The sequence below is a fragment of the Musca vetustissima genome, unplaced genomic scaffold, assembly GCF_032173495.1.
Source record: "Musca vetustissima isolate MV318-11 ecotype Yass unplaced genomic scaffold, APGP_CSIRO_Mvet_v1 utg21224, whole genome shotgun sequence".
NCBI classification, from domain to species: domain Eukaryota; kingdom Metazoa; phylum Arthropoda; class Insecta; order Diptera; family Muscidae; genus Musca; species Musca vetustissima.
In genome coordinates, this window is record NW_026874613.1 from 14600 (window position 1) to 32483 (window position 17884).

The following is a 17884-nucleotide window of genomic DNA, read 5'->3' on the forward strand; positions in this document are numbered from 1 at the left end:
ATATTTTTATAGAGGACATTCTACGTATTTAAGATTACTATGGACGGCATTCTACGTATTTACCATTACTGGCTTCAGATTAACCTATAGGTATAGTTTTTTAACTAATATTTTCCAGAAGGAAGAAACGTTGAAGTACCCATTTAATGTACAGGCTTAAGCAGAATTTTCCCTTTAAATAGGCTGTAATTTGGCATTCCGAGTTTTAAGAGTGTCATTTTCATCATTGTAGATGTTTTAACAAGGCCCCATATATTCGGTATTTTGAAGATTTCAGCCGAAGTGTCTGTAAAAAGACATTCCATGTTTACGGAGGCTGAAAATCATTTTTGCAGATAATGTTTGATAAAGATTAAATTTTTTCTATGAGTTTTAAGCGTGGTTTTCATATATAATATTTTTACCAAGAGATACTTTACTTACTTAGCTCACTTGTTACAAAACGGTTGTTCCATAAGCCGAGCTTTAAAGAAGATTTCCAAGCACGTCGGTCTTGTGCGCATATCATCCAATTTGAAAGACCATATTCCGAGATGTTGCCTTCTACTTGATCTTTCCATCGGATTTTTTCTACGTGAACCATCACTTGGCGATATTCACCGTTGGCCCATAGATCTTCCCTATAATTTTTCTCTCTGCTTGCGCAAGTAACCATGCGTCAGATCCAAGCAACAGTTTGGTCTGGCGAGAGGTGACCTTGCATTTGAGTTTCTTACTCAGACCAAAGTAGTATGTTGGCCAACACTATTCTCCTCCGGATTTAAAAACTGATGTTATTAGTTTTGTTCATGGCGGTACCGTTCACTACTTCAAAGCTGTAGTTTTCACAGTTCCACAGTTGGTCCGAGACTTTTGGCCCCTGTATAAGTTTGATACGTTCTGACTCAACTTCCCGAGCTCAGTCAATCACGTCTGCTGATTGACACCACGGGCATCTCCTCGGCAAGTTCCCTCAACATCACCAATAAAACCGAGATTATTCAGATTATTTAACTAATCTTTTGTGTTATATTTCTTTGAACTTTCTTTTGTTTTCCATTTACACAATTAACTGCTTGGGAGCTCTCGTTGCCGCTTCACCCCGCTCACTTGAGTTAATACATTGAAAACCCCCAACCACCACACAACCACGGCGAGGAGCAGAGCAAACCCCTCGCCTAAACAGCCCCCTTGCGCGTTGATACCATCAGCTTGGCCTTCTCGCCATTTACAGCCAGTCCCACTTTGGCAGTCTCCTTCTCAATTTGTTTAAAGACGTCTGTTACCGCTCGCAACTTTCGACCCATTACGTAGAAGTCGTCGGCGTAGGCGGGTAACATATGCAGTTTGGTGTACAGGGTGCCATTTCTGTTCACATTTGCATCTCGTATTTTAAACAGGTCACACGACAAATTGTCACCTTGCCTGAATCCTCGTTCGGCATTAAAGGACTCCGAGAGGTCCTTACCTATTTTAACTGCTGACCTTGTACTAGTTAAAGTTATCCTGCATAGCCGTATTAATTTTGCAGGAATGCCGAACGTAGACATGGCTTTAAATACTTCAGAACGAATAGGGGGAAATAGGTGGAATGTGTCGATGTGGGCCTTTTCCCGGCTTTAGAGTAGAGTGAAAATCTGGTCAATGGTGTATTTGCCAAGTCTGAAACCGTATTGGTATGGTCCAATAATATCATTGACCATTGGCTCAGTCGTCCACACAGCATGTTGGATAGCACATTATATACGATGGGAAGGAGACTTATTCCTTTATAGTTTATATCGTCTTGTCTCCTTTTGTGCACGGGACACAGGATGCTGAGCTTCCAATCCTTGGACAGCCAAATTATACTAATCAGCCGGTGCATGCTCCTGACCACCAGTCTTGAATAGTTCGGCTGTAATCCATCGGCTCCTGCTGCTTTATTGTTCTTCAGTCGATTAATTGCTACTTTTACCTCATCTTGGCTTTGGCGGATGTATACAATCAATACCGCCATCTCTTATTTGTTCTGGGGTATTTTCTTCGCCGTCACTATTTGATGCCAGAAGCTTTTTAAAATGCTCCTTCCAGATCCTCAACACGCTAACTGTATCTGTCACCAGGTTTCCATCTTCATCTCTACATGGGGATGTGCCTGCACCAAAGCCTTCGGTTTGGAGGTTTATTCGTTGGTAAAATTTCCGGACTTCATTCTGACTCCTGTACATCTCGATTGGCTCACGCTCACGTTTTTCTTGTTCTTTCTGATTTTTTCTGAAAATAATTTCCTCCATGACAATGTCAATTCTTTACCATTGTGTTTCTATATTATTATCGGGACAAGGAGTGCTTTCGTCAAACAAGTGGGTTGACGGATGCCGTTGTCGGATGTTTTCTTTTTTTCAAAAGAATGTTTTTGGTCTGTTCATCTTTGTCTTCCGTCGGAGCATGGATGCAAATAAGACTGATGTAGAAGAACTTCGCTTTTATACGGATTATAACCATTCGCTCATCTACTGGATTGAATCTGGAGACGAGGTATTTTATTTTTCTGTTGACCATAAATCCGCAGCCAAATTTATGTCTCGTTTCATGGCAGCTATAATACAGTGCGTAGTCGTCTGATTTACTTACGCCTGTCCCTTTCCATCGCATTTCCTGTAAGGCAATATATCGGCTTTGTACTTCTTAAGTACATCCGCCAAAGCGAAGACTGCGCCTGTTCTGTACAACATGCGCACATACAAAGCGCAGATTCGCAGATCGTTATATATGTAATCGATATATGTGATATGATCACATGTATGTGATTTAATCCCAATTAATATTTAAATTGGACCAATTTAGAGTCTCATATGGATTATTACATTTTAGAAAACTCATAGTTTTTGTTAAAAAAATTAAACTCGTTGTTTACATTTATTTTCATAAAAAGTGTTTTATTGACAATGCTTTACAAGCAAGTTGATTGATTATTCTTCAGAAAACATTAATAAATATCATCCATAATATTATATATTTGCACAAGAAATAATATAATGACGTTGTTTTTCTTTTTCTCCATTATTTATTTTGTAGCACTAGAAAATCTTTTTACGAAAATGGTGTTAAATAAAGCGAATAGAATTGAATTCCACAATGGAGGACAACGAAAAGATATCCTTCAAGGGATAAGTGGTAAGTGAAATGTTCTTATTTTTTCAGTACTTTTCCACCCACTACCCTTTTCTTCATAGCTGAAATCATTGACTGCCATTATTTTATTTTCAAACGATTTATACAATTTTTTCGCGTACTCTTTTATTTCGTATCTGTAGAGAAATGAAAAAAAATTAAGAAATCAGTTACATTAATATTTACTTTCGACGATAATCCAATGTTTGTGTTTGTATCTATATACCAAGTTGTATGTAAATGGAATTAATGTTCATTGTTACGAATGAAGGGAAAAGTGAGCAAAATGGATGAAATCGTGTCAGTAGCACGTGCGTTAGTATTTCAATGGCATATTGGAAGTATTCATAAAATTGTTCTACTTTCAATGAAAAAAACAATATTAGTATTAGAAAGGATTTATTTTGAACGATTGACATTTGAAGTATTACCGAAACTAATAGGAATATTAGTAGCAAAGGTCTATATCGGACCACTTTGAGGTATAGGGCAAAATAATCTTATATGACGAGCTCATGGTCGGTAAATAAGGTACCAGAAGGAGTGGACCGTTGGGTGCTATCTTCGAACTTGGTAAAGTAAAAATATTACTGTGTGCAAAGTTTGTATGAAATTGGATATTTCCTTCCTTTCACATCCGTTTTGCAAACATTTTTACCCTTTGTGGGGGATGTACTGGAAAAAGTGGACCGATAAGTCCCATCTACAACTATTATACATGTTTGGTTATGGTAATAGGCTTGAAAAGTTTGATTTATATTGCATTATATTATAAAAATCCTTTTCAGTACAATTTTAACCATTTTGTGGAGGAGATACCATCTTCGAAGTTGATTTGAGTCAGAAAGAAATATTCCTATAATGTCAGATTTGGATAAAATCGGACATTCCATTCGCCTAATATTGCATTTATAAATCATGAAAATTTGGAACCATCTTCAAATTTTCTTTAGGCTTGGTAAAAAATATGTTTTATAATAAAATTGCAGCAAAATTTTTGGTTCAAGAAAACATGATAACCTTATCTTTAAAATTGCATTCATCACCTTCGATAGCTCAGTTGGTAGAGCGGTGGACTGTAGAAGAAATATGCAAATGAAGAAAAAAGAAATCCATAGGTCGCTGGTTCAAATCCGGCTCGAAGGATTCTTTTTTTATAGAGGACATTCTACGTATTTAAGATTACTAAGGAGGGCATTCTACGTATTTACCATTACTGGCTTCAGATTAACCTATAGGTATGGTTTTTTAACTAATATTTTCCAGAAGGAAGAAACGTTGAAGTACTCTTATAATGTACAGGCGTAAGCAGAATTTTCCCTTTAAATAGGCTGTAAATTGACATTCCGAGTTTTAATAGTGTCATTTTCATCATTGTAGATGTTTTAACAAGGCCCTATATTCGGTATTTTGAAGATTTCAGCCGAAGTGTTTGTAATAAGACAATTCCGTGTTTATGGAGGCTGAAAAACATTTTTGCACATAATGTTTGATAAAGATTAAATTTTTTCTATGAGTTATAAGCGTGGTTTTCATATATAATATTTTTACCAAGAGATACTTTACTTACTTAGCTCGCTTGTTACAAAACGGTTGTTTTATAAGACGAGCTTTAAAGAAGATTTCCAAGCACGTCGGTCTTGTGCGCATATCATCCAATTTTAAAGACCATTTTCCGAGATGTTGCCTTCTACTTGATCTTTCCATCGGATTTTTTCTGCGTGAACCATTACTTGGCGATATTCACCGTCGACCCATAGATCTTACCTATAATTTTTCTCTCAAACACTACAAGAGCTGATCTTTCCATCGGATTTTTTCTACGTGAACCACCACTTGGCGATATTCAACGTCGGCCCATGGAACCAAGCAACAGTTCTGGTCTGGCGAGAGGTGACCTTGCATTTGAGTTTCTAACTCAGACCCTAGTAGTATGTTGGCCAACACTATTCTCCTCCGGATTTAAAAACTGATGTTATTAGTTTTGTTTATGGCGGTACCGTTCACTACCTCAAAGCTGTAGTTTTCACAGTTCTACGAGATGGTCCCTGTATAAGTTTGATACGTTCTGACTCAACTTCCCGAGCTCAGTCAATCACGTCTGCTGATTGACACCACGGGCATCTCCTCGGCAAGTTCCCTCAGCGGAGATCGTAGAGTGCCGATGCCACAGAGCGGTGGTTGTTGCTGTTTTGCTCTCTTTGCTTGACCTTTTCTCCCATTGGAATATGTAAATGTAGTAATGAACGACAACCGATCCTTAGCGATCACGGGAATCCTCTGTGATTGCACGAACCACAGCGTTCACTGGTCGACCAACCTCCTTAGAGTTAACATAGTCGCATAACGTCTACGCGTTATCTACTAACAGGCCTCTGTCACCGCCCCAAATTACAAAGGTAATTTTGTTGTTGAATAAAAAAATAACACCACCAATATAACCGAAATTATTCAGATTATTTAAAAAATCCTTTGTGTTTTATTTCTTTGAACTTTCTTTTGTTTTCCATTTACACAATTAACTGCTTGGGAGCTCTCGTTGTTGCTTCAAACCGCTCACTTGAGTTAATACATTGAAAACCCCCAACCACCACACAACCACGGCGAGGAGTAGAGCAAACCCCTCGCCTAAACAGCTCCCTAGCGCGTTGATACCATCAGCTTGGCCTTCTCGCCATTTACAGCCATTTAGAGCGGTGTAGGGTTCTGCTATCTGTTGTGTTTGCAATTTTTGGACGTCGAGTTCTGGATGAATGCCTTCCGTCTAATCCAGGTGGCCGTTGTCAGATGTTTCTTCATTGAGACTGCATTTTTCGACGGTGGGGCCAAAAATATTTTCTCTTCCAAGTTTTTCATTAAAATCTCCTAGCAGAATTTTAATGTCATGTCAGCGATCATATGCTATTTTAGGCGCTCGTAAAATATGTCTTTGGTCTGTTGATCAATGTCTTCCGTCAAAGCATGGGCGCGTATAAGATTGATGTAGATGAACTTCTTTTTTACCCGAAAAAACAAATTGCTATATGCTTATCTACTGGAGTGAATCTGAAGACGAGGTCTTTTATTATCCTATTAACCATAATGTCATGGCCGGGGCAGCCAAATTCACGTCACGTTTCATGGCAGCTATAATACAGTGCGTAGTCGTCTGATTTACTTACGCCTGTCCATTTCCATTGCATTTCCTGTAAGGCAATAATATCGACTTTGTACTTCTTGAGTACATCCGCCTGAGCGAAAACTGCGCCTGTTCTGTGCAACATGCGTACATTCCAAGTGCAGATTCACATATCGTTATATATGTAATCGATATATGTGATATGATTCCATGTATGTGATTTCATCCCGGTTAATATTTTAATCGGACCGATTTCATATGGATTATTACATTTTAGAAAACTCATAATTTTTGTAAACAAAATAAACTCGTTGTTTAGATTTCTTTTCTTAAAAAACTTTTTATTGACAATGCTTTACAAGCAAGTTGATTGATTAATCTTCAAAAAAACATTAAAAAAATATCATCCATAATATTATTTATTTGCACAAGAAATAATATAATGACGTTCTTTTTCTTTTTCTCCATTATTTATTTTGTAGCACTAGAGAATCTTTTTACGAAAACGAAAACAAAAATGAAAATGGTGTTAAATAGAGCGAATAAAATTGAATTCCACAATGGAGGACAACGAAGAGACATCCTTTAGGGGATAAGTGGTAAGTGAAATGTTCTTATTTTTTCAGTACTTTTACACCCACTACCCTTTTCTTCATAGCTGAAATCATTGACTGCCATTATTTTATTTTCAAACGAGTTATACAATTTTTTCGCGTACTCTTTTATTTCGTATCTGTAGAGAAATGAAAAAAAGTTTAAGAAATCAGTTACATTAACATTTACATTCGACGATAATCCAATGTTTGTGTTTGTATCTATATCAAGGTGTATGTAAATGGACTTAATGTTCATTGTTACGAATGAAGGGAAAAGTGAGCAAAATGGATGAAATCGTGTCAGTAGCACGTGCGTTAATATTTCAATGGCATATTAGACGTATTCATAAAATTGTTCTACTTTCAATAAAAAAAAAAAAAAAAAAACAAAAAAAAAAAATAAAGAAATAAAGAAATAAAAGAAAAGAAAACAATATCAGTATTAGAAAGGATTTATTTTGAACGATTGATATTTGAAGTATTACCGAAACTAATAGGAATATTAGTAGCAAAGCTCTGTAGCGGACCACTTTTACGTATAGGGCAAAATAACCTTATATGACGAGTTCAAGGTCGGTAAATATGGTTCCAGAAGCAGTGGACCGATGGGTCCTATCTTCGAACTTGGTAAAGTAAAAATATTACTGTGTGCAAAGTTTGTATGAAATTGGATATTCCCTTCCCTTCACATCCGTTTTGCAAACATTTTTACCCTTTGTGGGGTACTGGAAAAAGTGGACCGATAAGTCCCATCTACAACTATTATACATGTTTGGTTATGGTAATAGGCTTGAAAAGTTTGATTTATATTGCATTATATTATAAAAATCCTTTTCAGTACAATTATAACCATTTTGTGGAGGAGATACCATCTTCGAAGTTGATTTGAGTCAGAAAGAAATATTCCTATAATGTCAGATTTGGATCAAATCGGACATTCCATTCGCCTAATATTGCATTTATAAATCATGAAAATTTGGAACCATCTTCAAATTTTCTTTAGGCTTGGTAAAAAATATGTTTTTTAATAAAATTGCAGCAAAATTTTTGGTTCAAGGAAACATGATAACCTTATCTTTCAAATTGCATTCATCACCTTCGATAGCTCAGTTGGTAGAGCGGTGGACTGTAGAAGAAATATGCAAATGAAGAAAAAAGAAATCCATAGGTCGCTGGTTCAAATCCGGCTCGAAGGATGCATTATTTTTGATATCTTGGAAGGGAATAGCATTTCTTATTCCGTTGGGGAAAAAGAAATCCATTATTTTTTCGGCAGATGGCTGTACTGTCGGATATCTCGTAAAGTATCGATCAAACAGTTTCAGATTTATGCCCGTTGGAACGATGACATTTAAAACAATTATTTTGCTGTTTTTGAGTGATTATTTATACTCTTTCGAGTCGAGCTTGATGATCTAAGTTTTGCAGTTGTGAGTTACAGGGTGTTAAAATGAAGTGAACAAAGAGAAAATTCGGTACATTTTACAGTTTTTCTTTGACAAAGGCGAAAATGCAAGCCAAGCGGCTAAAATTGCGAATGGTGTTTATGGTTCCGATACTGTAACAGTCAATTTTGGTTTCGTAGATTCCGTTCAGGAATTTTTGTTAAAGATGCACCTAGGCTGGTCGTAGAAAATGCTGATAAAATCGGAGAAATGATCGAAGTTGACCGGCATGTTAGCGTAATATCGTCCAAGAGCTAAAAATCGACCATAAAACTGTTTTAAACTATTTACAGAAACGGCCAAAATTGTTCAACAGGAGAGGTGTCGTGTCCCACCAGGACAACGCTAGGCCACACGCATCTACAGTGACTTGCCAGAAACTTCGGGAACTTGGTTGGGAAGTTTTATTGCATCCTTGGTGCTGGACTGGGCACCAAGCGATTAGTATCTCTTTTTTGCATTGCAAAATTTCTTTAATGATAAAAAATGGTATCTAGGGAGGATTATGAAAACCGACAACTATAGGTGTTGTGAGATAGAGAGCAGGACTTTTATGAGAGAGGCATTAGGAAGTTACCTTTAAAATGGCAACAAATCATACTACAAAACGATGCATATTTGACCCAAATCGGACATTCCGAAGCATATTAAATAAAGTCCTATAGTTCATATAAAAACCAGTAAGGAAAGTTCAAAAGTCGGACGGGCCGACTATATGATACCCTTCACCACTATGGGTACATGCAAGACATGTTAATATCAACAATATCCTGTATATATAGAAATTTCGCACACATCAGTCGGGCCCTAATTCAGTACTCTGTGCAAAATTTTGTCTCAATCGGATAAATATTGGCAGTATGGAGCTTCATTTACATAAAATGGGAAACTATATATTGCAGCTATGTCTAAATCTAAATCGATTCCAACAAAATTTCAGATACATCAGTCGGGACCTAATTCAGTACTCTGTGCAAAATTTTGCTTAAGTCGGACAACTATTGGGAGTTTGGTGCACTATTTACATTAAATCGGACGAAAATATATATCAATGCTATATCTAAATCTGAACCGATTTCAAAAAAACATGGCATATAACTATCTAGACCTAATTCAATACTCTGTGCAAAATTTTGTCTCAATCGGATCACTATTGGGAGTTTGGCGCATCAATAAGTTAAAATCGGACGAAAATATATATGGGAGCTATATCTAAATCTGAACCGATTTTCTCAAATTTCAATAGGGTTCGTCCTTGGGCCTATTAAGTGACCTGTGCCAAATTTCATCCAAATCGGATCATAAATGGGACCTGTACTTTGTTAACAAAAATACATGGACGGACGGACGGACAGACGGACATGCATAAATCGACTCAGAAAGTGATTCTATGCATATTCTCAAAAGGAACCATGGGTCTATCTCGATTATTTTTGCCTGTTACAAACATATGCACAAAGACATAAAACCCTGTACCACAGTGTGGTAAAGGGTATAATAATGGATTTATTTTTCCCCAACCCAATATTTATTTTTTATCAGGTTGTTGCTATGATAGGGTGCTAAATTTCGATAATGGGCTACATTTATGCATATCCCTCAAATAAAACCAGTAAGGAAAGTAGTAAAGTCGGACGGGGCCGACTATATGATACCCTTCACCACTATGGGTATATTAAACAGGACTATTAACATGAAATTGGATGAAATAACATATGTGATATTTATCTATATGTGAATCTACCTAGATCTATCCATAAAGTATGTAAATCGACTTCAAACAAATATAAATAGGTCATCCGTTGAGCTCTGTCTATACTTCTAGAAAACACAGCTACGTAATTCTATGCTCAATTTTGTACGTTTTGCAAAATTTGATGTCAATCTGACTAACATGAGGAGTATGATGCCCAATTTACTTGAAATCGGGCGAAACTATATATCGAAGCTCTATCCAAATATTAAGCGATTTCAAACAAACTTGTCACTGGTTAGGTTATACTAATTTCAGAACGTTTTGTTCCTATTGGTTCCTTGGTGCGTCAATTACTTAAAATCAATCTATAATAAAAGGGAGCTATATTTAAATCTGCACCGATTTTCACGAAACTTGGCAGACATCATTCTAGGCTCAATTCAGTACGTTATGCCAAATTTCGTGCAAATCGAAGGATATATAGGGACGTTGGTGCACCGTTTACATGAAATCGGACGAAAATATATATGGGATCTGTATCTAAATGTGGACCGATTTTCATGAAACTTGGCAGACATCATTCTATACTCAATTCAGTACGTTATGCAAAATTTCGTGCAAATCGAAGGATATATAGGGTCTTGGGGCACCATTTACATGAAATCGGACGAAACTATATATGGGAGCTATATCTAAATCTGGACCGATTTTCACGAAACTTGACGGACATCGTTCTAGACCTAAATGATTAGGCTGTACCAAATTTCGTGCGAATCGAAAGATATATAGGGACTTTGGGGCACCATTTACATGAAATCGGACGAAACTATATATGGGAGCTATATCTAAATCTGGAACGATTTTCATTAAACTTGGCAGACATCATTCTAGTCCCAGTTAAGTAAGTTATGCCAAATTTCGTGCAAATCGAATGATATATAGGGACTTTGGGGCACCATTTACATGAAATCGGACGAAACTATATATGGGAGCTATATTTAAATCTGGACCGATTTTCTCGAAACTTGGGAGACATCACTCTAGGCTTAATTTAAAACGTTATGTCAAATTTCGTTCAAATCAAAAGATATATAGGGACTTTGGGGCACCATTTACATGAAATCGGACGAAACTTTATATGGGAGCTATATCTAAATCTGGACCGATTTTCTCGAAACTTGGCAGACATCATTCTGGACCTAAATGAACCAAATTTCGTGCAAATCGAAAGTTATATAGGGACCGTTTACATTAAATCGGTTAAATACATATATGGGAGCTATATCTAAATCTGAACCGATTTTTTCCAATTTCAATAGGGTTCGTCCTTGGGCTGAATAAGTGACCTATGCCAAATTTTATCCAATTCGGATCATAAATGCGACCGGTACTTTGTTTACAATTTAACATGGACAGACAGACAGACGGACGGACATGCATAAATCGACTTAGAAAGTGATTCTATGCATATTCTCAAAAGGAACCATGTGTCTATCTCGTTTCCTTTTGCCTGTTACAAACATATGCACAAAGACATAATACAGTGTGGTGAAGGGTATAAATACTCGCCTATTTTCTGTACATTGAGAATTGCTGCCATCTTTTCAGCGGAATTGGTTGTAATTTAATATTTTAGGTTTTCTTCGGTTCAATTTTTTTTCTATTTTGAGGATTTTTTATTATTTTGAGGACGCCATTTTCAAACGAATCGGTGGTTATTTGATATTTTGGGTTCTAATTGGGTAGCCAATCCAAAAAACAAAAGTCTTGGTTTTGCATTTTTTCCCATAGTTTTGTATTTTTTTGCCTCACACGTCTCATTTTAGTTCTCTTGATTTTAGACCCATTTTCAGGTCATTCCTCCATGTCAAACTTAGGGCAGGAAACACTTCTCTGAAAAAATATTAGTTTTGCATAAAATTTCTAAATTTAAAATTTGATTTCTAAATTTAAAATTAAAAAAACATAATATAATATGTTTCCAATTAAAATATTTTTCAAAATATTGTTATTGTTGTAGATATATGTAAAGCTTTTCCTATAGCAGTAAATTAAAATATGTCGAAATATTGTTTACATGACAATAATTTTAGCATTTATTTCTGTTGTCCAGACAAGTTCCCAAACCAGTATGTTTTTAAATGTTGTCCGGGGATATGTAAGGGCGTTTTTAACTTCATTCTGCAATCTTAAAATGTTGTTTTCTCTTATATTAGCACACATACATATGGCTTGGTACATATTACCAATTGTCCATATATAGATGACCAAAAATAAATTTAAAATAGAATTTGCATTATACGATAAAATTGAAATAAAGGTATCGTATTCATGTTAACGTTGTTATAACTTAATATTCGTAGCTGAAGGAAATGTGGATTTTTATATTAAAAAGCGAAGCTTATTTAATACTTCAATGGGAAAATTATTTTTTTTTTTAAATTCATAGACCTGTTGAAGTTAATGCGTTTTCCGACAGGGAGTATTTGTATAGAAACGTAAGGAAAGATTATAAAATATATGAACACTAAATACCATTTAGTGTTTTTCAACGAGTTCAGGGAGTTATAATAGACAAGTCAAAATGTTCCTATATAAACCAACACTTTTATGTATTTTTCCATGTCCCTTTTTAAAGAGACTGCGGCAGCAATCCTTTTCAATTGAATTAAACATTCAGCGTTTGTTATACAAAGTCAATGTCATTTCAGTTCTAAGATGCCGCTACATGCCGCTGTTCACTAATTGGAATGTGTAAAAGTAAGCTTTTGCTTGCCGATAGTGTTGATGTTTGTTAGAATTTCTGCTTCCTAAACCGACTAGGAATTTACTTTGCTTTGATGTTGCTCTTTACATTGGAATACATTTTGCCCTATTTCACTTGAACGATTTGTTTACATGCGTAATTTACAGCATCAAATGTTAAACGTTGGCCGAAAGATATGTTATTTTTTATACCCTTCACCACTCTGAGGTACAGGGTATTATGTATTTGTGCATATGTTTGTAACAGGCAAAAGGAAACGAGATAGACACATGATACCTTTTGAGAATATGCACAGAATCATTTTCTAAATCGATTTAGGCATGTCCGTCTGTCCATGTTAAATTGTAAACAAAGTACAGGTCGCATTTATGATCCGAATTGGATGGAATTTGGTACCGCTCATCTATTTGGCACAAGGACGAACCCTATTGAAATTGGGAAAATCGGTTCAGATTTAGATATAGCTCCCATATATATTTTCGTCCGATTTTGAGTGAATGGTGCACCAATGTCCCCATGATGTGTGCTAAGTTTCGTAAAAATCAGTTAAGATGTAGATATATATCCCATATATATTTTCGTTCGATGTAATAGATATGGTGCACCAAAGTCGATATAAATCTTTCTATTTGCACGAAGTTTGACACAGCGTACTGAATAACTTCTAGAATAATATGCGCTAACTTTCGTGAAAATCTATTCAGATTTAGATATAACTCCATATATATTTTCCTCCTATTTTGTGTGAATTGTGCACTAAAGACTTAAAGTTTGTACGATTGACACACAATTTTGTACAATGTACTGAAGTTAATTAATTTCTGGCAAGTTTCGTTAAAATCGGTTCAGATTTAGATATAGCTCCAATATAGTCGTTGGATTTTAGGTAAATGGTGCACCGAGTGACACGAAATTTTGTACAACGTACCAAATTGAGACCGATGCAGTTTATATATATATATGTAAAAAATTTTAACATATCCTCCACATAAAATTCGCATCCCATTCTCGTTATAATTCGACAAGCCTTACATAAGTGTACCGACCGATTTTAGGTAGATTGAATGCATTCGAATTAAATTAGGTTTTTACTTGCGTATGTCGTTTCTTTGGTATTGCAAATTCTGTATGTCTTTATATACTCGTAAAAACTCAGTTATTACACACATTTGTATTAGTTTTGCTCCAAGCCGCTTTAAGGGAACAGAAAAAATGAAAATTATTTGCAAAAACACAAACATTTTCTGAGAGGAAGCCGTTTTTATATGGCTCTGCAAAAAGTTTTTTCTTTCGCTTCGTACATTACTCCAAAGTTATTTTGATTGCAGTTTAATTAATTCATTAATTAACATAACTTCTTTTAGTCCTAGATTGGACTTTTTCTTGACATAAATAAAGGAGTAGACATAATTGAGAGATTTTTTTATTTTTTTGTCTTTTACAGTTTTTTCTGCTAAAAAAATATTTAAATTGGCGTTTTTTAAAATTTATGTTTGTTATCTATGACTGACTGACAGACTATCGCCCAGACGAAACGGCTGAAGCTAGAAGCTTGAAATTTTGAATGTGGGTTGTTGTTGGTGTGTAGGCGTGAGATAAGGCAGGGTTTTTGGAAATTCGAACTAGAAGGGGTCCAAATTGATATGTCGGTAGTTTTTATATTTCGTCGTTATGTGTACTAAATGGTTTTCAATTTGGTACAATTTAGATTTGAGTGAACGGATAGAGATGGAAAACTTAAACTTGGAGTGAAAATTATTTGAATTTCGTACTTATGAATACGAGAAGCACTAAATGGTACAATTCGTTTTGTGTGAGCGGGATATCAAAAAATTGGAATTAAAAATTAAGTTGGAAGTAGACATGGAAGTAGTTTTTAAAATGCGTAATTATGTGTTCTAATTTAGATTTGAGTGAAAGTATAGAGATGGAAAATTTATATTTGAAAATAAAATTACTATTAGATTACTGAATTGAGATAGTGTTGGAAATTTTAACTCATAATAACGAAAAGGTACTAAATATGGTACAATTTGGATCTATATGAACGGACAGGGCTAGGATCCTGAGATTTATGATTAAAATTACTGTTGGAGTGTGGAATTAAAGATTTTTTGAAAACTCGTACATACGTCTACGAAAAGTAATAATGGTACTAAATTTGGTACAATTTGAATGTTGGTGAACGGATAGAGCTGGAATCCTTAAATGTGAACTTAAGGTTATTATTGGAGTGCATGACTGAGGTAGTTTAGGAAATGCGTACTTATGGGTACAAAAAACACAAAATTTTGTAAAATTTTGACATTGGAATACGGGTAGAACTCGAATCCTGAAATTTGCAACTTAGGTTACTGTGGGAGTGTATGATTGATATAGGTTTGGAATATGGGTACAGAATGGTACGAAATCTGGTGTACGAATGAGCTGGAATTCTTAAATTTGGACGTACCAGCACTATTTGAAAGCAGGTTTGAGGTACACATAGAAATTCGTACTTATGAGTACAAAAATTACTAACTTTGGTACAATTTGGACTTTCGTGGAATTAAGATTATTGTTAAACTATTGGATTGATGTAGTGTTAGAAATATTTATTCATGAGCATGAAAAGTTTCATATGTGAAACAATCGAATTGAGCTATGGAGGCAACTTTAGAAACTCGAATTTGTATACCCTTAACCACACTGTGGTGCAGGGTATTATGTCTTTGTTCATATGTTTGTAACGGGCAAAAGGAGACGAGATAGACACTTGGGTCCCTTTGAGAATATGCATACAATTTTTCGACTTTCTAAGTCGATTTATGCATGTCCGTCCGTCTGTCTGTCCATGTTAAATTGTAAACAAATTACAGGTCGCATTTATGATGCGAATTGGATGAAATTTGGCATATGTCACATATTTGGGCCAAGGACGAACCCTATTGAAATTTGGAAAAATCGGTCCAGATTTAGATATAGCTCCCATATATATTTTCGTCTGTTTAATGTAAACGTTCCCTATATATCTTTCGATTTGGAAGAAATTTGGCACAGTGTACTAACATGGGTCGAGAATGATGTGTTTTAAGCTTCCTGAAAATCGATTTTAAGTACGTGGTAACAGATATTTATCCATATAATCAAAGGGTGTCCGATTGATATTAGCTTTAAATTGATTTACATATTTTTGTCCCATTGTAAGAAGCAACTCGATATCTGACTAAATGAAAAATTTAGTATAGATTGCAGAATGACTTGTTTATGGATCCAATTTCATTTTACTGGTCCTTCAAAAATGTGAGGTCTCCTAGGATTCATCTGTTGAATATACCCAAAGATATGAAGGGTTCATATAGTCGTTATGTAATACATTTACTGTAAATAAAAAAGAAAATATACTAAATTTGAAATGAGGGTCACTGACGGAGGTTAGAAAGAAATTGTTGGTATTAACTGGTACCACATTTAGTGGTGGTAGTGGTAGTGGTGAGGATCAGTTGCGGAATTCGAATCTATAGTCTTCTCTGCCCTCGGCGGACGATGACATACACTCCCCACCAATAAAAGGGTTTTTTTTTATAAAAACAACAAATTGGGATTCAGCCTGGTTATTTTGCAAAAACAAAACTTTTTTGTATTCCCTTTCCGCATACGAAGTAGTGGGCACTTTGCTAGTGTTTGTATATTTTAGAATTTATGTTTGTATTTTTTTTTTCGAATGCAAAGAGAACTATTAACATGATGTTATGCATGTATGTTGTTATATCGATTATTTTGGTTTTTAATAACAATAGTATATTAATTGAATCTGACGTGCACATTTCAACGGCATAGGAATTGAAAAAAATAAATATTTTTCGTTTTGATGCCATTGGTATATATTTCATATTTTTCTCTGTTCATCAATGTCAGAAAATTATAGTAGATTTTTTGTATCAGTCAAATTTATGTTTAATGGAACTTTGCATATATATGTACAAATGTTTAGTAAATATTTGTATTAGAGATATTATTTGTATTAATATGTTTTTTGAATATTAGTTAAAATATTTAATTACATTCAAAGTAAACTTCATGTAATTAATATAGAATATGTGTCAGCATGAACCACAACAATTATTAAAATATTATTTAAACATTTTAATTGTATTTTTTTATAATTTTTAATATATATATTTATTCTATTCTATTCGGTCGGGCCCAACGGTGGATACCCCCCACCATAAATATACTGACAGGTACTTGAAATAAAAATATAGGGAACATACAAAAAAAAAAAAAAAAAAAAAAAACAACAAAATTTTGATTTCATCCCAACTTTGCCCATCTTTTTATTTCTTCAAAAACTAGTTCATCTTCGAACATGGGGAATATCGGTCCACTCCTTCTGGTACCCCTTACATAGGGGCTTGGCCTAAATGCGAGTTACAGTTCATATATATGAATATATATAAGGTTAATTATCGAACCTTATGTGCCAGCTTTTTTCGTATCATCCGCAGATGAAATGATTACAACAGAGTCTTAGAACCAAATCCAAACGCGGAACAAATCATATAACTATTTTTACTATAAAACGGGGGTTATATGGGGACGACCCCAAAAAGTGGGCGAATGTTAAACTTTTTTGGTTGGGAGATTTGTTACCATATACGACTACAAAATACCAGATTGCAGCAAATTCGGCTGAAAAACGCGCTCAAGGACCCCAAAATACCTAAAAAATTGACCTTTATTTAAAATTTTTTGTGGAGAGTTTTGGTACCTATTAAGAACTCAAATTATTAAATTACAATTCGGTACTGTAAATTAGAAGGTATCGTTATATGGGGGCTACCAGAAAAAGTGGACCTATATTTATAATTTTTTGTGGAGACATTTAGTACCCAATAAGAACTCAATGTACCAAATTTCAGCGTATTCGGTTGAAAAACGCGCTCAAGAACCGCGAAAATTGGGGGTTACTGTTATATGGGAGCTAAGCCCAAACGTGGACCGATATATCCCTTCTTCGAACTTGACCAGCCTGTAGACAAAAGACAAACCTATGCAAAATTTCAGCACCCTATCTCAATTGCTTCAGAAGATAGCGTTATTACAACAGACAGACGGACCGACATGGCTAGATCGCCTTAGAATTTT

At 35.1% G+C, this 17884-nt stretch overlaps 2 non-coding genes across 2 annotated transcripts; both read left to right on the forward strand.

Annotated features, from left to right (window-relative positions):
• Positions 1 to 4180: 4180 nt before the first annotated feature.
• Trnay-gua (transfer RNA tyrosine (anticodon GUA)) lies at positions 4181 to 4281 on the forward strand. Its single transcript has 2 exons — positions 4181 to 4217; positions 4246 to 4281. It is a non-coding gene; the product is annotated as a tRNA-Tyr (tRNA).
• A 3663-nt stretch (positions 4282 to 7944) lies between these two features.
• On the forward strand, positions 7945 to 8045 carry Trnay-gua (transfer RNA tyrosine (anticodon GUA)). The gene is made up of 2 exons: positions 7945 to 7981; positions 8010 to 8045. It is a non-coding gene; the product is annotated as a tRNA-Tyr (tRNA).
• Positions 8046 to 17884: the final 9839 nt, after the last annotated feature.